The following is a 24,220-nucleotide window of genomic DNA, read 5'->3' on the forward strand; positions in this document are numbered from 1 at the left end:
TTGTGCGGGAAAAGAGGCCATGCCAGCTGACTGGGCCCAGTTCTCTAGACGGAACGGAAAGGGGGCGATTCAGTAAGTCCTCATAGCCCAAGAAAAAGAGCCCTTAGTCACATTCTACACCCTCTGTTGTAATTCTGCTGTCACCAAACAACTTTCTGACCTATAATTTGTTTATTAGTCACGATTAATGAGCACCTGCTATGTGCCTGGCCCTGGTTACTACCTTTCTTGTGTATTATCATGCGTGGCTCCTCACAGCAACCTTTGGAGGAAAGTTTCAAGAATCCCATTTTTAAAAAATTTAAAAAATTTTTATTTTTTATGTATTTTTCAGATTCTTTCCTATTATAGAGATACTGAATATAGTTCCCTGTGCTATAAGGTAGGTCCTTGTTGTTTATCTATTTTATATCTAGTAATGTGTATATGTTAATCCCAAATTCCTAATTTATCCCCCTTTCCTGCTTTCCCCTTTGGTAACCATAGGTTTGTTTTCTATATCTGTGAGTCTATTTCTGTTTTGTAAAAAAGTTCCTTTGTATCATTTTTTAGATTCCACATATAAGGGACATCATATGACATTTATTTTTGTCTGATTTCCTTCACTTAGGATGATAATCTCTAGGTCCATCCATGTTGCTGCAAATGGCATTATTTCATTCTTTTTTATGGCTGAGTAATATTCCATTACATATATGTATATACATACCACCTCTTCTTTATCATTCATCTGTTGATGGACATTTAGGTTGCTTCCATGTCTTGGCTATTGTAAATAGTGCTGCTATGAACATTAGGGTGCATATATCTTATCTTTTTTTAATTTTTTAATTTTTTTAAACTTTTTTATTGAGTTATAGTCATTTTACAATGTTGTGTCAAATTCCAGTGTAGAGCACAATTTTTCAGTTATATATGAACATACATCATTCATTGTCACATTCTCTTTTGCTGTGAGCCACCACAAGATCCTGTGCTACACAGTATAATCTTGTTTGTCTATTCTACATTTTGAAATCCCAGTTCCTTCCCACCCCCTGTCCCCCTGGCAACCACAAGTTCATATTCTATGTCTATGAGTCTGTTTCTGTTTTGTATTTATGTTTTTTTTTAAGATTCTGCATATGAGTGATCTCATATGGTATTTTTCTTTTTCTTTCTGGCTTACTTCACTTAGAATGACATTCTCCGGTAACATCCATGTTGCTGCAAATGGCGTTATGTTGTCGGTTTTTATGGCTGACTAGTATTCCATTGTATAAATATACCACTTCTTCTTTATCTAGTCATCTGCTGATGGACATTTAGGCTGTTTCCATGTCTTGGCTATTGTGAATAGTGCTGCTATGAACATTGGGGTGCATATATCTTTTCAAGTTAAAGTTTTCTCCAGATATATGCCCAGGAGTGGGATTGCAGAATCATATAGTAACCATTTCTTTCACCTTTTAAAGAACCTCCTTACTGTTTTCCATAATGGCAGCATTAATTTTCATTCCCCCAACAGTGTAGGAGAAAGAACCTCATTTTTAGATGACAAAACAGACTAAGAGTGGTTAAGTAATTTCCTCAAAGTTACTCATCAGAAACAGTAGAGCCGTGATTTCATACTGCTCGGACTAATGTTCAATGTCTTCTTTCTTTTCTGCATGCTGCTGCCTACTGGAAGGGACTGCTTGATGCTTCTTATTGGTTCCAGTCTTGGGCCAGAGACGTCTCCCTGTGTGGAAATGAAGGAGTGGCCACAGTTGGTGGAACTCAAGCCCCCCAGACTGGTTACTTCTGGGTGAACTTCTTATTGTGCTTGAATGTATGGGATGGAAACAGATCAGACCTTGGATCTTGAACTGCGATCTTCTCATTAAGGTAGTGTCTCTGTGGCCCTGATAAAAATAGGCTGTCAGTTCTTCCCCTTATACTTCAGCAATGACTGACCTCTGGCAGGACTTGTGAAGACACGGCACATTCCCTGTGTGGCATCTTTAAATGGGAAGCACGCTGCATTTCACCTTCTCTCCCCAGGAAAGCTCCAAATGAAATGAATACAAGCAGCTTGGTATTATTGCTTTTGTTTTCACAGCTGCTGAAATAGCTCTGGCTTTTCTGGTCTGACTCATGATAACTTCGGTTGAAATTACATGTGTCTAAAGATAGGACAGGCAGGTCAGAGCTCCTGAATGGGGATTGTCCTTTGTTTAAATGAGATCTGCTCATTTTAGCTCAGAGCAGTCCTTGACCCACAAATAAATGTGAAAAGCCCATAGAAGTCCCTCGACATGATTGATTTCACCTATATAGTCATAACATATTATGTTTGCACTGAAGAGGTTATTTTAACAATTAACACGAGGCAGGTATGACCCCCTTTTCATTGGGAAGGTTCACAATTAAGTGCCTATATTGTAGATTTGTACTGAGGGACAGCAATGAATTGCTTCAACGGTGGGTGATCAGAAAGGTGGTGAGGGTAGGGGTAGCAGCTGTGTGGGAGTGCAGCGGAGAGAGGATCTGAAAACCAAGTTTTAAGATGGCCCAGAGCTTTTTTTCAGCTCAGGGAAGGATTCTGAGGGAAGCAAGCTGTCTTCAGACAGTAGGGGGACTCACTTGCCTTGGGCGGGAAGAAGTAGGTTTGCCCTTTTACCCCAGGGGGTAGAACTTGGACTAAAGGAATCTAGATGCAGGGAGACAGTCATGTGGGGAATTTGGATATTTGGGGAGTTTACTCTAAGGAACAATTCTTGGAGCATTAAAGTTGTTTGGAATGATCGAGGCGGATACCTCAAGTCACTGGGATGCGTTCAAGCCAGGGAAGCCATTGCTTGGATCCTAGCCAATCCATGAGTGAGAGGTTATACCCAATGGTCCTAACTTCCATCCCAATTCTAGTTCATGGTTTGATTTAAATACTGGTGTCCATTACTCTTATGTGAATCGAATCTGAGAAATCATTTAGCAGTGTTATGTTGGAATAGAGCATATCTATGCACTAAAACCTCACTAATTTAAAATAATTGAAGAGGAAAGCTAGTTTGGTTGGTGAAGACAATTATGAAACGCTTGTAAATACTAAATGGCAATTTTATGACTTTCAAGTCCATGGATGCATGGAATTATGTCTAGCAAAGTTTGCCCGACCAAGGTCCTGCTTTAATGAATAGAGAATGATTTGTAATCAACAGGCTTGCTCGCTTCTGCTTAGATTAGAATTAAATCATATGTAATTCAGAGCATAGAAAACAGTTGGTCTCTTAAGTAAATAAACAGGCCCCTCAGAATTTCAAGTATGTATTTGCTGTCAGCCCTTCCTTTTTTCCGGTTGACAGGGCAGAGGGAAGCTTCCGTTCAACGCCTGTCCAAATGTCACAATTAAAAAACAAACAGAAGTGCACTATGAGTAAATGAGATTTTTTGCTATATTTTTGCCGGATAAATCCTCTGTTTCTTAGGTTGGATGACAGATGGCTCAAAACTCATGGAAGGAAACTTTCTGAGGAACCACTAATGTCTAGAGGGTGTGGCAGAAGTTAGATTTAACATTTCTTTCATTAATTGATCAAACTTTAATGTTTAAAAAAAACCACGTTATATGATTCTGTTTCTACGAAATGTCCCGAATAGGCAAATCCATAGAAACAGAAAGTAGATAAATAGGGCTTTTGGGGGGGCACTTTGGGGGTGGATGGTGTGTGACTGCCAGCAGGTGTGGGGTTTCGTTTTGAGAGGATGAAAATGTTCTAAAATCAGTTGTGGTGATCGTCACACAACTCTGAACATACTAAAACCATTGAGTTTTACACTTTACACAGGTTTAATTCACACACAACTGTATGGTGTGTGAATTACATCGCAGTCATTATGGAGCTGTGTTACGAGCCAGTAACTGTTCTGGGCACTAGACACAGAGTGATGAACAAGACTAAGTCCCTGCCGTCAGAGAGCTTACATTCCAATGGGAGAGTCGGATAATAAACGTGTGAGCAAAGCACGTTTATTATCCGACTTAGGAAGAGATAGTTCTCTGGAGAAAGACAAAGCGGAATGAGGAAGTAGAGAGATATGTGTGTATGTACACGCGTATGTCTGGGTTAGTGTGTGTGCGTCTGAGCGTATAGCACACCTGCCTGTATGTATGTGTATGTATTATGTGTGTGTACTTGTGCACTGCGTGTACGTGCGTGTTTGTGTGTGCACACGTGTTCTCTACCTTTGATGGGGTGGCTAGGGAGGACCTCTCTGGGCCTTTTGAGCAGAGATCTGAATGAAATGAAAGAATGAGCTGCCCGGATAACTGGCGTAAGTCCATCTCAGGCAGCGCAGACCCTAAGGCGAGAATATTTTTGGCCGGCACGACCAAGAGGAGGTGAGGGTGCTAGTGGGGAAGCTGGGGAGGTTGGCAGGGGTCAGGCCTTGCTGGGTAATAACCATGGTGATGTCTGTGAATTACCTTCAGAGCTCGGTCTTAGCACAGGTAAGCCACTAAGTTTGCGTGCCTTTTCTGCAGCGCATTAAGTTCTTCTCACAACCCCTAACTTGTCGGATGCTCACGACAACAGAAGTTAGTCTTCTCAGTCCGGAGATGGAGAAAATGCTGGAAATCGTCCACAGTCCTCCCTGCTCCACGAGCTCATGACCCTGCTTCAGAACACTATCATGTCTGGGAACCCGTACTTCTTCAGGCCCCAGGTCAGCACTTGGCGCAAGACGGGGGCCAGGGAATGTTTACGGAAGTGACTGCTTTGAGGTCATAAAGTGAGTAGACACCCTAGCCAGGACGGGAGTTCTGGTCCCCTTGTCCCAAACGCCGTTCTGTTTGCTCTGACTCACATGGCCATGCTGCTTTTCCCGGGGCCTCACAGCATGATGAGGATGACGGAGTCCTGGGGGGTTGTCTTTCCCGCAGGCTGACCTTTCCACGCTCCAAGGCCTGTGGGAGTTCATGTAGTTTTACAGGACTCTGCTGAAGGGTTCATCAGCCTCTCATAATCATGCAAGCCCGCTTTAACTGAGCAGTAGGTTTCGATTAGCATATTCTATTAGGTGACTTCAGCATCATTAATTTATGACTCTTACAGTTGGGTAATTTTCATCTCTGACTTAACCATCCATCCAGGTCCCTTCTTAGCAAATCCTCTATCATCTCTCACCTTTTATCTACATAACAAGGTGATTAAGAACATGAGTTCAAACCCTGAAGTGAGTCCCATTCCTGGCCTTGCCCTTAATAGATGTATGACGTTTAACAACTAGTAATTCTGAGCTTCAGTTTTTCCACCTGTAAAACTGAGATAATGATGCTGTTGATCCCTCAGGACTGTTTGGAAAATTGAAGTGCTCAGAGCAGCACCTGGAACCGAGTGAGCGTCCAGTCAGCGCCAGCCCTGTTGGCTGCTACGCTTATTTCCCTTCTCTAGGACCACTCGCTGGAGAGCCGTGGCTGGGGAGGCAGAGCGAGCTAATTGCTTGTCAGTGCTTCTCAGCGCACAGAATTTAGGAAGCTATTATGGAAGGACAATTAGATGGTCAAAATACATCCTTGGATTGGAACAACACGTGCGCAGATGGAAACGTGGGCTGATTAAGTCCTGAGCATTCTACGCTGGCGTTAAGGGAGGGGGCGATTACTGGGTCTACCCAAGTACACTGTCCCGTGTGGATCTCTGTGGCTGTTACTAAGCTCGCCAGCTGGAGGCTACTTTCACCAGGTGTTGATAGAAACTGGGGCTTGGGGATTCAGGAGAACAGAATGCGCGGGCATAAAAAAGCCATTGATAAAAGAGCCGTTTGCCTCCCTCCTCTTTCCCTCTTTTAGATTCTGGGAGAAGCTGCTGTTCCTGGTGTCCGCTGCTGTTCTGTCTCCTGTTCGCAGATTGTCACTGTTGCCAGGGAACTGCTGGCACTTGCAAAGGCTTCTGGGGTGGGGGGGTTGCGCTTGGCTGCCCGCTGGCTGGGTGACTGGGGGGCAGGTGCAAGGAGGCAGAGGTCAAGGTGACAGGAAAGGAAGCAGCAGTGCCTGTACACATGAACCAGGGCTGCTGAGATGACCTCTAGGCTCGTGGGGGAAGGGGAGGCCTGAGAAATCGCAGGTAGCAGGGACACCTCAGCACCTCCTTTTCCTGTGCGTGCTAATCTCTGACACAAATAAAAAGCCAGTAAAACAAAATATTTCGGAAGAGAAAGAAACAGTTTGACTTATTCTTTTCTTCCTCCTTTAGACAGAAAACAAGTCCCCCCAGATTTCAGAAAAGATGTGCTTGTGTAGGTGACTCCTGCTGCCTTAACACAGCCATCTAAAGCCCCGCAGCCCCCCATCTCCGTGCTCAAGCTCAAGCTCAGGCCCCCCAGTGCCTCTTACTGTCAGCATCGGGGTCAGATGCATCGTCTTACCAGACTCGGCAGAGTGCCCTGGAAAGCTGTCTTATAGGTTCTTTTTCTCTCACATATTAAGCACTGATCTTTTTTTTCCTAAATGAGGAATAACTTACTGACGCTGGAGAAAGAGTAGAAAGTAAGGCAGAGTGGCAGCTGACAGCACCCAGCATGTTTCACTGTTCATCAGTAAGCCGAACATATGTTTGGGGAAATAGTCCATTTCCACGTGGATAGTGGCGGTGAATGTCAGTGAGGAGGGACTCGAGGAATGATGCAGATGATTTGCTGTTTCAGGGATGAGGAAAGAGCAGAGGTTAAGTGCTTATCAAGTTCAGGGATGAAACTCCAGATCAAACCTTCCATGAAAGAGAGAATTAATGTCCCCTTAATTCTCCAGCTTCCGCATCTTTCAGTGTTCCTTATCGTTAACCTTCAGTCTCTTGCCCCACAAAATGCTTCTGAAACTATCTCCCTGGCCCTCCGAGTGATGTTGTAGCCTCTTCATTCTGTCCCAGCCGTCTAAATGGACCTGCCCCCCATCTCTGAACAGTTTCCTGGAGTCGTACTTAGTTTCAAGGTCCTTTGTTAGTTTTTCTCTTGGTGAGATGTTGCATCACCTCTCTCTGTCTAGAAGTGTTTCACTGACTCCAGCTAAAACAGTTTGGCTTTGATTTCCTTATCTATTCCTTCCTTTCCTGATTCCATATTTTACATTAACTATTTTTAACATTTCAAACAGGATCAGCCATAAAAAGGGTACCCAGGGTGCAGCTGGCATGGCTTATGGAGGTGAAAGGGTCTCTCATAGGCGATGTTAGATTTTTAAAAAAAATTATCACCAAATAATTGGCCTTGGAGAAACTAATTTCATTTAAAATATCTAAGATAGTAAGTCTAAAAAATACATTTAATTCTAATGAAAATGAATATATGTATGTATATGCATGACTGGGACATTGTGCTGTGCACCAGAAGTTGACACATTGTAGATGACTGTACTTCAGTTAAAAAAAAGTTGCATTATCCATATGTGCAAGAAGAATAATGAAATATCCTATTTTGACCTGGGAACAATAATTTTCTAAAAAAAATTAAAAATGTACAAATATTAAATTCTGTTTTGTTTTAGAATACGTATTTTCTTAAGACATATAAAAACAGTATAGGCTGCTATTCATTGAGCACTTACCATGTGCCAGATCCTGAAATAGATGCTTTACGTACATCATGAAATACTATCAGCAACACAATTAGGAAAGTATCGTTAATTCCATAAAACACAAGTGGAAATAAAGTCTGAGAGACCTCGCTTAAGGTGGTACAGCCAAGTGGGCTTTTCTTACTCTGTAACTTGTGGTCTTAAGTTGCCTCCATTAATAAAACAGATTTGGTTTGATTGTCACCTTACATAGGCATGAATACAATGTAACGAATTGGCATTTTATGAGCCTCCAGCAAAGCAGCTGTTAGTTACCTGTTGCCATGTAACTACACCTCCAAACTTAGTTGGTTACAAAAGCTTTTATTTTCTTACAGTTTCTCGGAGTCCAGAACTGGGGCACAGCTCTGCTGGGTTCTCTGGCTCAGGGTCTCTCACAGGCTGTACTCACGGCTTTACCTGGGCTGCAGTTACCCGGGGCTTGACCGGGGAAGGATCTGCTTCTGAGCTTCCTTGTGTGGTCATTGGCGGGACCCAGTTCCTCACTGGGTGTTGAACTGGCCTCAGTGCTTCTCTAGTTGTTGGCTAGGAACCACCTGTAGTGGGTGGAAAGGTGGCCCCCCCAAATATCAGATCCTAACCTCTGATATGTGAATGTTACCTTATTATTTTTTTAAAGTTTAATTGTGGTAAAACATATACATGAAATTTATCATTTTGTAAAGTTTTTATGGACGACAGTAAGATTTTTGAGAAGAGAATTTTCCTGGACTGGCTGGGTGGGCTCCAAACGTCATCAAAAGTATCATTATAAGAGGGAGGCAGAGGGGGATTAGACACAGGAAAGACGAGGCAGTGTGACTACAGAGGCAGAGACAGGAGTGATGAAGCCGCAAGTCAAAGGATGCTGACAGCCACCAGAAAGAACCAAGGAACAGAGTCTCTCCTGGAGCCTCCAGAGGAAGCCAGCTCTGCCAACACCTCCATTACAGCCCAGTGAGATTGGTTTCAGATGTCTGGCCTCCAGAATGGAGAGAATTCATTTCTGTTGTTTTAAGCTACGACGTTTGTGGTCATTTGTAACCAGTGGCCATAGGAACTGACATTGCCCTGCTCAGTCTGTTGCCACATGGACCTGTCTGTAGGGCATCTCACAGAATGGTAGCTTGTTTCATCAGACTGAGCGAGCAGGAAGAGCCAGAGAGAGAGAGATGGAAGTTACAGCCGTAGAACCTCATCTCAAATGTACATCCCATCACTTTTGCTGTGTTCCGTAACTTAGAAGTAAGTCCCGGCGTTCAGCCCACGCTGCACGGGAAGAGATTACACAAGGGCATGAAGATTCCAGGAGGTAGGCATCGCTGGGCACTGTCTTGGAAGCTTCTTACGCAGCAACCTACAATATTTGGTGTGAGATAAGGGGAAACCAGAAAGCATCTCAAATAGCAGTCAGGCCCCTGCTGAAGTTTTTCTGCCTCTGGTTTGGTTCGCTTGCCAAGGCAGTGTTTCCCTGGAGAACTTTTTTTGGGAGCGACTTTATTTCCTATAGGATCCATCCCGATTCATTCCACTTTGTGGGAAAAGTTCAAGCACATAATCTCTCCCCTGCCTTTTTAAAATACCAACCTTAAATCTCGCATCTTTTGTATAGACTATCGTGACCAAGCGCAAGTTTTATGTAGATTCCCGGTACCCCGAACGTAGTAAACACATGACCTTTATCTTCTCCGAAGGAGGGGAGAAACACAAGACACCCGCAGAGGGATTCCATCTGGGGCTGATACATGGTGTTTATGATTATTGAAGTGATTTTGTTACTGCGTTTATACTGAAGCGAATAGACTGTTCCATTAAGCACTGGGCATCTGGAAAGGGACCTTCCGCAAAACAGTGGAACAGATGGAGATCCTCAGACCCCTCCCCCTCACCGTGTATCTCCCCTTTATTGGAGTCCCGTCCAACCCCAGGGCGCTGTCACCCATGACGCAGCTTCATGTCTCGTACTGGGTTGTAGTGCTGCATCCCGGGATTTCTTGGGTGCTTTGCCGCCAACTAAACGCTCACCACTAAAAGAGTGTGATAAAGATGCATATATGATAGAAATGCATGTATCTGCACCCAACCTCGTTCTGCTAAATCTATGAACTCTGGTGTGGGAGCCAGAGACCTATATTTTAAATACGCTCCCCAGGTGGTTCTTAGGCACGATAAAGGTAAGAATGCTAACATAAAGCAGATTCCCTGCTCGGGCAGTTTTCAGAGCGAACGATTTATGAATGTTGCGTCTGCTGTATGATAGTCATGTGTTCGCAATCGCCTGTTAAAGTATTTGGAAATACTTAACCCAGCATTTCCTAACAGGTGGCAGTTTTAGCACTGGCAGTGGGCGTGATGATTTAGGGTAGGGGATACGTGACCAAGTAGAATGTAACAGGGCTGTTTGTTACCTTTAGGGTATTTGTGGCAAATTGTATGGGTTTTACTTTTTGGTGGTGACATAGACTTCTTTCCTTCGTAAGCTGATTTCTGTGAAAAAAGAATTGGTTTAAAGGAAATATACAAAATAAGTAATAGACTAGGCGGCATATAGACCTGGCAGAAAGGATGAGCAGCATAATCAAATGGTTGAAGTTTGGCAGACACTCTCCTCCCCTGGAGAAAGGCTCTCTGTGGACTTCAGGCATCCCCGTGGGACGTGGAGGAGGCATTTGGGGGCAGAAAGGGCCTTTGTGGGTCACTGCCCATGCTTTTGTGTGGGGCAGGCCGTGGTGACGTGTATCAGTCATGACGCTGGTCAGAGTAAGTGGATGAGCCACGCTTTCAGATGTGTCTCTTGTGAACAGAGGGCGAGAGTGATAAATAATTGCAAACTGGTGTAGTGACGCCATGTAAAGCCACAGACTTCAGGGTCACGACCGGTTCTTGGCAAGATGCAGTGGAGATGAAGCCCCTCCCACGTCCCCCCACCAGGTCCTCTCTTTGTCGCCCACAGGCCCCTGCTTCCCTCCCTTTCCCCCTTCCTTCTCCCCCACCCCGCCCCCATCAAATTTGGCTCTCAGGGTTTTCATTTTTTTCAGAGTTGTAAATGACCCCCATTATTCCAAAGCCTTGGTCTTAAAATTCTGTTAGATTGAATCTTTCTACCACAAAAATTAACTCATGGACAGCTTTTCTTAATTTGGTAACAAGCAAACAAAACCCTTTCTTTTTCTCTTTTGAAGAATAAAGCAGTGACTTTACATAACAGATAATACTCTATAAACAATGTAATACGATATGTTGAAACAAGTTGATATTTTTGAGAATTTGGTTTATCATAGGAAGTGCTTTTTTAAATTTGAATTTCACTATCCATTTGATATCTTAGATCCATGTTGACCGTACGGTCGCCACTAGCCACGTGGGGCTGTTGAACCCTTGATGTGGGGCTAGTTTGAACTGAGATGTGTTGTCAGTGAAAATACACACTGCACTTCAACAACTTGGTATAACAAAAGAGAAGGTAAAATATACTGTTAATAATTGTAAAACATTGAGTGTATGTTGAAATGGTAATGTTTTGGTTATATTGCTTTAAAATATATCATACAAATTAATGAGAATTTGATTTATCATACAATGTATTCAATAAGTGGTTCTTTACTTGAATTTCACCTCTTTTTTTTTTTCACCTGTTTTAATGTGGCTACTAGAAAATTTAAAATTACGCATGTGGCTCATAGTAGTGCATTAGCGGTTCACATATTTTTATGGACAGCATTGCCTTGGAAAATACTAAGTTCAATTTGCTGTACGTCCCGACCGTTTATTGACTTGACACTACGTGATCGCAGGCTCTGAACCCCTCAGCATCCTCTGAGTGCCGACAATACAAAGTCATAGCTCTTTGTTTCCTAACTTGGGCTTTTAGGTCAATTCCCTTACCTCCTTTGTTACTATTAGTAGCTTCTATTACAGGGAGATTGTCTTGGTCAAGCCTGATTCTTTCAAAACTATACCTTATAATGAGACAACATTAAAATGCATGAAAAGTTATTTGGATCAACTACAAAGTCAAAGGAGGATGTAGGAGTATCAGGTTATGGAAAATATGTTTGTAACAAGCCCAAGATTCCTTCGTTTATTTCCCCCGCGGCTTATTGATGAGAATCTACCAATTAACTGGCGAGTATCGCCCTCCGCTCAGGTGGGGTGTTTGGATTTTGTACAGCTCTTTCTGCTGCAGATGCCATAACGAGGCACTAAAAATCCGAACCCATCATCATTATGATCGGGTTCTTTAGCTTCCAGCCAAATCAATCTGTGAGCCTAGAGAATCAGATTCTGTTGTGACTGACCTGCTTTTTATGCTTTTCAGGCTGTGTCTTTTGTCCTGGCTATGCCATTAAACAGAATACCACTGGATTCTTGGGCCTCTGCTAGTCTGTCAGTGTTGTGACTGTATGTCCTGTTAACTTCATTGGACAGTGTGGATGCTCACCTGGGACTGCAGGTGGACCTGCCCGAGTCTCCCTTCATTACCCTCCTCCTTACCTTGAACCCTGCCGGACCCTTGACATCATCCTTAGCAATACCTACTTTGCTTCCTTAACCTCCAAGCTCTCTCTCTCCAGCCTCCTGGTGCTGCGTCGTGGCCTCAGATTACAGGAATGGGTAACAGACACTCCAGTGCATTGTCTTAGTCCTGTCCTCACCCAAGTTTTCACCAGGGCCCGGATTCCAGTCCTAACTTAGCTCCTGCCTGCTGGCTGTATTCATCCTGTCCTGCCAAATTCCTTACACATTTGATACCTGATGCCCTGTGTCAGCTAACAAGTTTAAGTAGTCAACACAACGAATGAAAATATAGCAAACCAATATTAAAATGTAGTGTCATAATTCTGTAATTTTTTATGAAATCCCTCAGGTAATTAATTTCCTGGAATATTGAGCATGGCGTGTTATTTCTCACCCAACACACTAGGGACTGTCTGAAACACAGAACAAATAATCTTGCCACAAAATTGTGTTGAGATTTGATTAACAGAAAACACTGTGTAACACACGTATCGGACGCTACGAGGAGTCACTGCCTGTAACTACAGCGTTTGGCTACCTGAGCGTTCTCTGCTGTTAAATCCATTCACCTCACTCACCCCTCTGACAGTAAAGCCTTTTTGAGAGCTGACTGTTGCAACCATGAGATGCACTTGCTTCTGAGTCCAGGTCTTCTATATGTCCCATGTATTGGATATTTTAAGTTCCCAGAGCAACCTTTCATCCTGGTTATAATAAGCTGTGATGGCTTCACTTTGTGATTTCTGGGAGGTCACAATAACGTTTGGCTGTCTAGCCCAGACCCCGCCGGAGGCGCGTGCCACAAGGAATCACCTTTGGAGTTGCCCGGGTCGGGGACGCTTGGCTCTGTCTGCAGTAGCTGCCATCTTGCTGTTGTCCCCAAAGGATCCTCCACGGGCTTCTGCTCAGCCGGCCTCTCTTTGTTCTGCCGTAGCACGTCCCTCTTTGTCAGTCTCACCCACTGTAACATTCAGTGTCTAATGATAAAGTTATTCCTAGCCCAGGTGCTTCACAATGAACATCACCACTTGCACGGTCTCTGCCATCTCGAGAAGCCTGAGAACGCTTTTGCTGAAGCCGTATCTTCTCTGGAGAAATTTTGGCCAAAGGATTTAAATTCCACTGCTGAAATTTTAATGTTAGTCATCAGAGGAAAGAATTGGAGTGAGTGGTATGAGTCCTTCCCAGACTCTTAAGATCCCAGCATCTAGCTGTTTCCTTATTTGCTCATTTGTTAATTCAGGAGATAATTATTTAGTACCTGCTTCTGGAAGGTTCTGACTGAGGCACTGGGAATGTGGCAACCTAGAAGACAACTCAGAGCAGTAGGACAGCCTAAGTACTGCTGTAGTGTTGCGTGTGTGTGTGCGTGTGTGCGTGTGTGCGCGTATGTGCGTGCGTGTGTGCGTGCATGTAGGAGAGAGAGCAAGTGAAGAAAAACAGACTTCTACTTCTAATTTCTTTGGGATTAGTAGTTGTAGATCCAGCAAAAATTCTTCTGGAATAAGATTTATCAGGATCTCTTTGCTTACTTTATAGCAAAACCCCCCAAATTTCTTCGAAGATGGAATCATAGTTTCCACAAAACACCAGTCAGCATCGTGGGAGTATAGTTGGGGAAAACCCCAGGTCAGTCACAAGTGTCAGTTCTTTCTAAATCAGTCCTCTTGGAGCTGTCCCTTTCCATTTCCACTGCCGGCAACCTAGTCCCGTCCCCTATCTGCTTATAACTGGGCCATTGCAATAATTTTCCAGCTGGTCTTCCAGACTTCTGTGTCTCCCAGTGCAATGCATCTTCTGTACTGTACTAATATGGGCAATCTTTTATTGAGCAATCTACTTTAGTTGGAAGCGAGGCTCAGAGAGATTAGGAACCACAAACAAGTTCATGTAGGCAACAAGTGGCAGAGGTGAGAATTCTTTCCATTATCCTGGTGTTTTTCAAACTGATTGATAGAGCCCTGGAGGTCTAAAGACAGCCTCACGTACTCTCGGAGGATTTGTAAATTTTGTATGTTCATTTAAACCATAATCTGTTAACCCTGAGCATTTGTTAGACAACCCGAGTAACTGTCTCATGGCTGAGGACTGCAGCACGGATTCAGTGCCTGTGTTTGTGCCTATGGTAACACTGAGGACAAGAAGGGCTGCTTTCATTGGGATGGATTTGGGGAAAAAAGCAGACTGAAGGTTTTTTTTTTTTTTTCCCCAGCAGTGATTTCAAGAATCTCAATCTGGAAGGAGACTGCCATGTTTTCTAGCTCTAAGGCAGTGGCTTAACTATCATTGGTGGGTTTGCCCTCCGTCCTTGGGGTAGGATGGCACAGATGCGTGACACAAGGCTTGGGGAATAAGCAAAAGGGAGTTATTTTATAGTATCAGGTAAACAAGAAATAGGATGGAATCCAACTGCCAATCAGTCAACCAACAAGCAACGAAATTGGAGAAATTAAAATGCTAGCATGGAGCCAGGTCTCTTGGACGTAGGGTTATCGGACCAGCTCCTATCTAAGGTCTCCAGAAGCTACAGATGTCTCTGAGGGTGTGGGAAGGAGCTGCCAAGTTGCAAGAGGATTACTGCCTGTGCTCTGCTATGAAAGGGTGATTAAATATCCTTGAGAGTTTTTAGAAGCAAGTCATGGGTGACAGTGGGAAGACAGAATGCAGGACAGAGAAATTCTTCAGAAAAACCTGCCCTGGTGGAGTTTTCCTGCAGCGGAGAGACGTGTTGGTTTTTCTAACCCCTTTGTCCTTTAGTGCAGTGCAGGGATTTTCAGATGTGGGTCAGAGGATGGGTTACATCAGACTTGCTTATATAGTGCTGGTTAAAAATATAGCTTCCTGGTGCTGAAGCAGAATCTCAGAACCTCAGGGAATGGGGCTGGTCAGTTGTCGCATTCCAGAAAGTTTTAAAGCATGTTAACATTTGAGATCTGCCGGCCTAGGGGCTTTCGCTGCAAGGTTGAGGGCAAGCTTCTGGAAGGACCCTGAAGTTTTCTTATTCAAACCCGGCCAAACTGTTATCAAGAAAAGGTGATGATCTGTTGGTGTGACAGGGTTTCCCTCTTTTAAACTTCACTATTGCACGGGCTTTTAAAAAATATAAACCCCACCTAAGGGGGACAACCCGTTAAGTCCCTACACGTTAGCATGAATGGCTTCTTACGGACAGCAAGAGGGACCAGGGCTCCATCATGAGTCGGCGTTGAAGATATTGGAGGACAGCTCCCATTAAGAAAAAGGTATTAAAAGAAAGGGTGGGGAAAACATTCAGATTTCTTGGGCTTGCCCATTTTTTCCTACTTCTGAGGTCCTTTGCTTTTTCATCCTCCCCATCTTTTCTAAACCTGACCCTTTCACGTTGTTGCCTTTTCTTTCAAGCTAGGGAAGCATTTTTGTCTTCATCAGCTCTTTTTGAATGTGTTTGGAATTTTGCCTAAACAAGGTGCCAAACCTGCTCCCATGTTATTTTTAGCGTCTCCTTTGCATGCGTGCCCGGAGGAAGTGAGATCCTCTGTGCGCTCTTTCTTCTGATGAATATTTGATTGGCAACCTTAAAATTTTTCTTTGTGTTTAAATTATAAACCCACTGCAAGCACAGGGCACCTTTCACAGTCTTTTAAACTACATGTCAATATGTGTTCTTGTAGAGCTGTAATTTCCTATTATTTCACAGCTTTCTGAATTAAATATTCATTAAATAAAAGCTGAAAATAGTGTTAAATCTATATAAAATTTTTGATGTGCAAAAATTACTGATTGGTATCTTAAGGCAGCTTTATCAAGGGTTGACTTACGTGGCAAGGAAGGACATTGTATCTTTTCAGAATGCTTTGCTCTTTGAAGCCATTCACATTTACAGACTAAAGCACATTTTCATAGACTAATGAAATTATTATGTGACTGAGGGAGTTACAAAATGTAAATGAGAAACAATTTCACTGTACTGTCTTTGGAGACAGGATGTGATTTTTAAATAAAAATGGAGGTTTCCCACTTTTGCTTATAATCAGAATTAACATAGGTAGTGAAGGGAGCAGACTGGGCGGGTGTGGGAGAAGGGCTGCCTTCTGTGACGGAAGAAACCTTTGTCAGGACCTCACCGACGCAGACCTCGTTCGTTCATCTCAAGGTATTCTGGGGTGAAGATGAAATTACAACAAACCAACATCTTCACTATCTGTGCAGACATAAACATCCCAGGGGAAGAGAGTCTCAAATACAATCAGTCACTTCATGTAAAATTTTTTATCCTTGAATTTAAAAAGATCATGCAGACAGCCTTATCAAAGAAGCTAGTGTCTTGCCTCATCCTGTCCCCACTTGCCAGCGGCAACCATCTCTAAGTGATTTTGTGTTTAGCGTTTTTGATAGTTACCTTTCTATTTCTAAATAATCCATTTGTCCCGCTAGTTTCTGACTGATTGCTTTGGGGTGTATCTATTGAGTACCCCCTATTAAGAAAGAATATTACACTATTCTCTTCCTCTTCTTCTGAATTTTAATGTAATTATTGTTAGTTCTTCTGTCAGTTTCCTTGGTTGAATCTTTAAAGAATATCCTGGAATCTTCCTGGTTTGGTGAACTTTGATATCCGCCATGTTGCATGAAGATTTTTAGCACACTCGCCCTTCTGCTTTTTCTCCCTCTTTTTTTTTTTTTAGCTCCATTGAGTTTCAGCTCTTGGATTGACACTCTCCGTATTGCTCAGTATTTACCCTTGCACCAAACTTCTTTTACGGGTGCTTGCTCGAGTGAGTGTCTGTTCTTTGGGGTCTAGCGAGCTTAAATGGAAATGATTTGGAGCACATTATTTATATAATTACATATCCTATTTTCTTATGTACTCTGATCCCATCATGAGCATTTCCCCACAACTTTATGTTTTAAACTGTCATCTTTCATGGCTGAAGACTATTCTAATGTATTAGAGACACACTGAATGAAGCCTTGGCTTTGGTATTGAGCTGAACATGCTATTCAGCCTCGGTTTAGCCTTAGTCTCTGAAGCCCTGATAGCCGAATGTCTACATCAGTATCATTTCTGACATCTGCGGACCTGAGTGTGAGCAGTGCTCGTGTAATCACTTATTTACCATCATAAAATATCAGTGTAACAATACCTACAAAATGCACACAGCGTATTACTTGAATTTGTTGTTAATACTGGAGGAATGGGGTACTGAAACACTCAAATATAGGTTAGTTTTATCCTGGATGTAAGTTGGAGTAAAAAAAAAAAATCTCTTTATGCACTTTATTCATTTAAATCTCTCAGGCAAAGTATAAACGTATATCTATTTTTGCAAGACAATTCTGTAATAACTTATATGATTGTCAAAACTGTAATGTTATATATAAAAATAATTATTAAGAAATTTCAGATAAATAGAGAAAGAATGTCAATTAATATATATAATAATGAGATATATTAGCTGGATTACCTTAGAGAAAACCACATGCTTTCTAAACCTACAAATATTTGTAACATTGAATAAATTTTAATACAAGGTAGAGAAATATAGAAGAGATGATATCAGAATTCCAATTTTTTGTAGAATTACTTGGTATTCTAAAATTGGAAACATTACACAAAATAGCCTGTAAGAATGGTATTTCATTTTTAGTTATTTAATTCCATTTAGGTTATGAGTCTCTCAAGTAAAGGTTCTATTTGGAAACTGTTCACATTTTATGAGAATGAATAAAAAGCAGAATGTCAGTTTTACTCCCTTGAAATATCATGAAGAGAAAAAAACTCTAAGTCATAAAAGATAAAATTCATCATTACCCATCCTCAACCCAGACATGTTATTAATCCAATGTTTAAGTTGCACTATTCTACGTAATCTCTGTGTATTAACTCGCTTAATTCTGGTATGGGTATTATTAGCCCATTTTACAGATGAAGAAGCTAAAGCTTAGAGAGATTGAGTAATTTATATACCACATCTTCTTTATCCAGTCATCTGTTGATGGACATTTGGGTTGTTTCCATGCCTTGGCTGTTGTAAATAATGCTGCTGTGAACATTGGAGTGCATGTGTTGTTTGAATTATATTTTTTTCCAGATATATGCCCAGGAGTGGGATTGCTGGATCAGAAAGATTGAATAATTTATCTGAGGTCACACAGCTAGGAAGTGGTAGAGCAAAAGTCGAACTCAGGCAGTTTGACTTGAGTCCATGCTCTTAACCACGGTGTCATTTCTTAAATGAGATATACCTGAAAAATACTTAGATGGGGTTCTTGGCACATGGTAAACACCCAGTAAAACTTAGCTCTTATCATCAGTTGCTGGGATGAAGTGGGGAATGCTGGAATGAGAGAGGGAGGAGCCGATGGGTTATTCACTTTTTTCTATCCCAGCCTCTAGAGGAAGGTCCATGACGGTTCCAGGGAGCCAAGAAGCCAGGAGAGCCCAAGATAACAAAAGCCTCTATCAAAAGCCTCATGCCTGGCTGTCACGCTCCTGGAGGTCAAGGACCTGCTGCAATGCATGGGCTGCTGTGGCTGCTTCCATCACCAGGTTCCTTCTCACTTTGTAAGAGTGACCACGAAGATGGCTATAACATTACAGTGCCTTTCGCACTGGGCACGTGACTTTCAGGCTTTGCTAGGGAGCGGAAATTTCGGGGAGTATCACGTTAGCGTTCGCCTCGAGGGACTTCATAGATTTAGCTCTACCCCTAGATGAAAAGATTACTTAGGTTGGAGGCTTGTAAGCCTTCTGCAGAGAAAGCTGAGTAAAACCCAAAGCCATTTTCTTTTCTTTTTTTTTTTCCAAAGCCATTTTCTTTAAAACAAAAGTTTAGAAACCTAAGAATTCTTTCTGGGATTGGCATTGCATAGGCACAAATGAAATTCTTTCCTAAGGGCAATCAGTGCCAGCTTACTGCAGTCAACAAGGAATTGCAAACTGCAAGCTACTGAGAAGCCACTGAGTAGGGGTGTGGGGCCCAGATGTTGCAGACCCAGAGGAAATTCAAGCAGCGCTAACAGCAAGTTGTGGAAGCTGAGACATCTGTTTCACTTGTGCCTAACTGTTCATAATTTATTAACTGCCTTGTCTAGACTGCAGCCTTTAAAATGTGTGCAAATGGTAGTTACTCACGAATTGTTAACATTAATGTAACAATAATTAAATTACTTTAATGGGGTTATACCTTATTTATTTTTAAAGCTGAATTAATGTGTCTTTCTTTTGCCTGTGATGGGGGAAAGTCTGGCTGATTGAATCACATGACCTTAACCTCGGGCATCACCGTGTGGCCAAACCCACCAGGATTCTAGACATAGAATCCGGTTGAAAAACCTCTAGTACCTCTAGAGTACCAAGAATGCCAGCCAAACTCAGCCCTTCAAAATCATGCCATGTAGCACCAAGTTTCATTTTTAAGTCCTTCTCCCCGCTCCTAGGGTTCAGGGGGCTCCCACAGTTACCTTAGCACCTCTTACTGCTCCCCCTGGTTTTGCTCCATTTGCAGCTGTGGAAAAGTTCAGATGGGCTTCTTGGCTGAGGGAGTGTACAAAGGTGTGTTAGCAGCAGCCCCTGCAGGGGAGTATCGTGACGTCTGTTACATTTTGGGGTCTGCTGTAGTAATTAACTTCATGACACGCTTCTATAATACTTTTAAAATTTAGAATCATCAATAATTATGAATGAAATGCAAAACTAACCTGAAGTTAAGGAATTCAGGCATACAAAGGGATAATTTATATACATTAAAATATTGCTGTCATGACATACTGGGTTGCATTATTATTGTGGTAGGCAGCCTCCAAGAGGGCCCCGAGGACCTCCTGGTTCTCACACGCCTGTGTGGGCTCCTCTCATATTGTGCCTGAGTTGGTCTGTGGGACCAGCAGCATCTGACACAAGAAGCTGTGTATGACTTTTGACACCAGTTTGTAAAAGCTTGCAATTTCTGTCTTCAGCACTCTCCTCCCTTGCTCATACTCTGTCTTTCTGGCTCTGTCTCTCTCTCTCAGTCTCTCTCAGATCCCTGCTCTGGGGGAAGCCAGCTTCCATGTCGTGAAAAAACTCAAGCAGCCTATGGAACTGGGCCCATGTGGTGAGAAGCGGAGGCCTGGGGACTGACAGCTGGACCACAGCTTTGTAAGAACCTGAGCCAGAACCATCCAGATAGATAAACCACTCCTGGGTTCCTGAGCCTCGCGAAACCATGGTGTGAAATCATACATACTGGTTGTTTGAGGATGCTGTGTTTTGGAGTATGTAATTGGTTGAACAGTGTTTCCCCCAAGTCTTGCCCACCCAGAAGAACCACAGAACGTGAGCATACTTGGAAACAAGGTCTTTGCAAACGTAATTAGTGAAGATGAGGTCATACTAGGGTAGGATGGTGTCCTTGTAAGTGGAGAGGAGGACACACAAAGACACAGACAGGAAGGCCATGTGACAGTAGAGGCGGCAGAGACTGGAGGGAGGCAGCTCTGAGCCCAGGAGCACCGCGGATTGTTGGGATCCACCAGAAGTTAGGAGGAGGCAAGGAAAGATTCTTCTCAGCCCCTGCGGAGGGAGCAGGGCCCTGCCGACACCTTGGTTTTGGACTTCTAACCCCCAGAGCTGTGAGAGAAGACGGGCCTGCCGTCTTGCCCCTCCTGGTCTGCACTGATCTGTGGCAGCCCTGGGAAAGGAATGCAGTTTAATCTGTGGGGCAGCGATGGATAACGGCCACAGTTACGCAACCCAATTGCTCTTATCCTAGATTCCTTAACTTTTCAATGAATAAGTGTATGAAAATACACTTGTTAATTTGAGTTCTTTTTCTGTATGTCTGGCACTTTGGCAAAATTTTACCTGGAACTACCTTCTTGATCAGGACAAGAGGGGTCGGACTTGCTCAGATGCAATGCCCTGGGATGAGGCAGGAAGCATACAGCTTCATACGTAGGACCTGCAGGTTTGCACCCTGTGACACAGCAGTTCTGATACGTTTGATTTTGCCTAGGTCCACCAAGGAGCCGGGAAAAAGTGCTTCAGAATTATATGCTCTGTGTTAGGGAGCATGCACTGGGGCTCGACATTAATGAAACCAAATTCTCTACTTAGAATTTTACATGTATTTGATTGGAAGAGTTGTCCATAGGCCAACTTCTGACTCTATACTTCAAACCCCACTTCTCCCCTGCTACCCACGTATTTTCAGGGTCACTCATTTGCATGTCGTGATCTGATCTGAACGCTGGCCCTACATCTTGTGTTGTAGGTAAAGATGCAGGGGTCAGCATGGTGGAGTACGCTTGGGAGCCGTTCCTCACCATGATGGCTAGAAATGGCTGAATGCACAGGGGAGTAACGGATAGGCCAACAGAGAAGCTCAGGCTGAATGTCCCCCTGGCTCAGCTTCCCCTTAGCGGGTCCCGAAAACGCCCTTTCCCTGAGAAAGGACTGACTGTGTTTCCTTTGGCGTTATTATCTCTCGGATGATGCAGCCAGTGTGCTCTCTCTGTTAAGAAATCCTGCCAGAGAATGGCGCACACCCAAGAAAAGCAAAATGAAGATAAGTGTGTGGGGGGTTGAGGAGAGAGAGACAGAGGGACAGAGAGACTGATTCATTTCTGATGACATCCCTGGATCCAGTTGTAGCTGAAACCAAATTTAATTTTTCAGCTACAGGAGCCAAGACATTCCCCTTCCCTTGCTTTTGCTTAACTGAGCTTGATGGTCTGTCTCCTTCCGCCTTTTCCACCTCTGCATCTTCAGCTCCGAGAACCTGGCACAAGATCGGTACGAAATAAGTATTTGTTGAATGAATGAATAAATGGGGTTTCTGTCGCTTTAAACCGAAGACGGCCTTTCTAAATCAGGAAGGTTTAACAAAGTACTGATAGCCATGGTGGCTGCAGGCGGGATGCTAGAGGCAGCTCTGGTAAGTGTAAATGGTTAAACAGAGAGGGAAGGCTCTCCTGGTTCCTTATAAGCAGAAGCCTAGGGGAAGGCAGGCACTGGGCATGCTCAGAACACGTGAGTGCAGGCATCCTGTCGGATAATGAGTTTCTGAGGGAAGGGAGTGGGGTGATGCTGAGAAGGCAAGGTTAGTCCATCTCAGAGCTTTGAATGGCCAGTTGAAGAACCTGGAATTTATCTGGTAGCTGGTGGGGAAATCAATGGATGACTTTTGAGCAGAGAAGTGAGATACTGTCCCTTCCATGGAGAGGTTCATTTTAAGAGAAAACTCAGTGCCTAAAAAGGATATGCTTTTACATAATAGGAATCTGAGGTCATAGAGCAGGTTAGTGAAGACATCTGTGAAAGGGCTTTCCGTAGTCTCAAGTCACACCATGGAGGCCCACTGCTCTCTTATGACTAGTCATTTTCCTGTGATAATCTGAGGTCAGGTTTAGTCCTTCCTCAAAAACCAGTTTGCAGCTTTTGGTACTCTGAAATAGAAGTTATGAAGGCCTGAAGGAAGATAAAGAAAAAAAAAAAAAACAAGAAAAATGAAGGAAAGCTTTTTTCTCTCCAGGTCTCTTTCATCTTCTGGAAAAATTTAAAATGATGAATAAAATATTTAAGATAAGCTTTCAGCAATGATAAAACTATCAGATGATTTAAAAGAGAAACATCTGAAGAAGAAAAAATTACATGAATAGCTCAGAAACTAAGGCCAATTATGCATACTCTGATTGGACCCTAGGGTAAGTAAAATAAATTAGACCGGAAAAAAAATAGGGTGTGGTCAAATTAGACAGGGAGCTTGGAGGAAAAAGATAATTTTGTGAGCAATCCAATTAGAGTGTGTAACATTTTATACCCTTTGCAATGAAAGTGACTGTGAATTGTAGGAACATAGTGCATTTATTTTGACTTCTCTGCAGCATGTTTTTCCTTCTTTCCCCAATCTATACACATGAAAAAAAACCAAACAAACCTTTTTCCTTTCGATTTTGAAAATTTCCAGAAAGTTTATATTTTTGGTCTCCAGGTATCCTGCCATTTCTCTTGCATCTGCATCAATTTTCTCCTTTTTGTGGTATCTCTTGTAAAAATGCATTTCCTTTTTATAAATGAATTATTAGAAAGAAACTACTTTTTTTATTCTCTTCTCAGAGAAAATTGTTTTCTCTGGTTTTGATTTCTGTGATAGAGGAGAAATGATCCTAAGTATTAAAATTCTCTTCCCAGGAGGAAGGGTGATTGGTGCCAGTAAGCTGCTGGCCTTGGAGTAAGGGATGGAGTTGGAGTAAGGGATGGAGATGGAGAGAGCAGAGGGCTGGGTACAATAATGAGACACCTTGGGCAGAGAGCAAATGAGGAGGAGCTGTTGAGACAAGAGAGAACCTGGTTGGGGGTGGGAGCACACAGGAACTTTCAGCCGCTGCTGGAGGGAGTTGGAGTGGGGAGCAATGATTTTTAAAAGCAATTTTAAGGAAGTTTTGATGTGGGATAAAAGGTGTCACAGCCACCTCTGAATCCCTTGCTTATTTCCATGAAAACACCTCACTTCCATGTGATGCTCTTATAGTCAGATGTGAATGTGCATGTGTTATTCTAACTTGTCAATATGTTGAGATTGGATTCAAAGCGAGAGGAGAGTTCCTTAAGGTGGCCCAGTTTTATTTGGGTTACTTTTTCTTATAAGCACATCATACTATGGCAATTAAAACTATGGAAAGAAGACTTCCTGTAAAAGAGGGTCATGACAACAGCTCCAGAACAGTGTTTTTATTCTTTAGTCCCTCTCGTGTTGGTCTGGGGTTCTGTGTTGCTTAACGTGTGCTCATGCACCAGTCCTCTCGGCTGTCAGGTGGGGGCCAGCGATTCTCTCCTTTCTAGTTGGTTTAGGTGGAGTCTCTGGCCCCTGAAAGATCATAGCCAACGTCATGTCAAGGATGTCTGCTCAAGGCTCCATTGCTCATCTCCACCGAGGTGTGGCTGGTTTGGGAAATGCTGCTCAGGTCAAGTGAAGGCTTCGCCACTACTGCCTCATGAAGATGTTTCTAACGTCTCTGAAGGGACCGTGATGCCGCCTGTATTTGCTATCATATCATCTTCAGCACTTCCCATTTCCAGTCACGGTTCCTGGTTGTCCCCTGCACTGACTGTTGAATCCATTCTGTTCCCTTTTGGCTTGTACCTTAGTCCCCTCTCTTTTTTTTTTCTTAATT

General features: G+C 43.0%; 1 long non-coding RNA gene across 4 annotated transcripts in view; it reads left to right on the forward strand.

Moving 5' to 3' along the window:
- The window catches only part of LOC116284884 (uncharacterized), a 54,168-nt gene extending 29,975 nt beyond the window's left edge, over nucleotides 1-24,193 (forward strand). Inside the window, exons 3-10 of one of the 4 annotated variants that reach the window (XR_012062658.1) lie at nucleotides 335-382; nucleotides 1,670-1,866; nucleotides 4,502-4,749; nucleotides 18,455-18,629; nucleotides 20,078-20,204; nucleotides 21,723-21,839; nucleotides 22,579-22,750; nucleotides 23,889-24,193. This is a non-coding gene — a long non-coding RNA (uncharacterized lncRNA). Of the gene's footprint in view, nucleotides 1-334; nucleotides 383-1,669; nucleotides 1,867-4,501; nucleotides 4,750-5,309; nucleotides 6,228-18,454; nucleotides 19,256-20,077; nucleotides 20,205-21,722; nucleotides 21,840-22,578; nucleotides 22,751-23,888 lie in introns of those variants that run through there. The other 3 variants (XR_012062659.1, XR_012062660.1, XR_012062661.1) reach the window with 3 other exon arrangements.
- Nucleotides 24,194-24,220: the final 27 nt, after the last annotated feature.

The sequence above is a fragment of the Vicugna pacos genome, chromosome 21, assembly GCF_048564905.1.
Source record: "Vicugna pacos chromosome 21, VicPac4, whole genome shotgun sequence".
In the NCBI taxonomy this organism is placed as follows: Eukaryota; Metazoa; Chordata; class Mammalia; order Artiodactyla; family Camelidae; genus Vicugna; species Vicugna pacos.